A 762-nucleotide genomic window follows, 5' to 3' on the forward strand; every position below is an offset into this window, starting at 1 on the left:
GGGGCGGGTGACTCGGGAGGACAGGGCGAGAGCCACGGGGCGGGTGACTCGGGAGAGGACAGGGCGAGAGCCACGGAGCGGGTGACTCAGGAGAGGACAGCGTGAGAGCCATGGGGCGGGTGACTCAGGAGAGGACAGCATGAGATCCACGGGGCGGGTGACTCAGGGGAGGACAGGGCGAGAGCCACGGGGCAGGTGACTCAGGGAAGGACAGGGCGAGAGCCACGGGGCGGGTGACTCAGGAGAGGACACGGTGAGAGCCACGGAGCGGGTGACTCAGGAGGACAGGGCGAGAGCCACGGAGCAGGTGACTCAGGAGAGGACAGGGCGAGAGCCACGGAGCGGGTGACTCGGGAGAGGACAGGGCGAGAGCCACGGAGCAGGTGACTCGGGGGGACAGGGCGAGAGCCACAGAGCGGGTGACTCAGGAGAGGACAGCATGAGAGCCACAGGGCGGGTGACACGGGAGGACAGGGCGAGAGCTACGGAGCGGGTGACTCAGGAGGACAGGGTGAGAGCCACGGGGCGGGTGACTCAGGAGAGGACACAGTGAGAGCCATGGAGCGGGTGACTCAGGAGGACAGGGTGAGAGCCACGGAGTGGGTGACTCAGGAGAGGACGGCGTGAGAGCCACGGGGTGGGTGACTCAGGAGAGGACACGGTGAGAGCCACGGAGTGGGTGACTCAGGAGAGGACAGCGTGAGAGCCACGGAGCGGGTGACTCGGGAGAGGACAGGGTGAGAGCCACGGAGCGGGTGACTC

The sequence above is a fragment of the Mandrillus leucophaeus genome, unplaced genomic scaffold (genome assembly GCF_000951045.1).
Source record: "Mandrillus leucophaeus isolate KB7577 unplaced genomic scaffold, Mleu.le_1.0 Scaffold61, whole genome shotgun sequence".
Lineage (NCBI taxonomy): Eukaryota > Metazoa > Chordata > Mammalia > Primates > Cercopithecidae > Mandrillus > Mandrillus leucophaeus.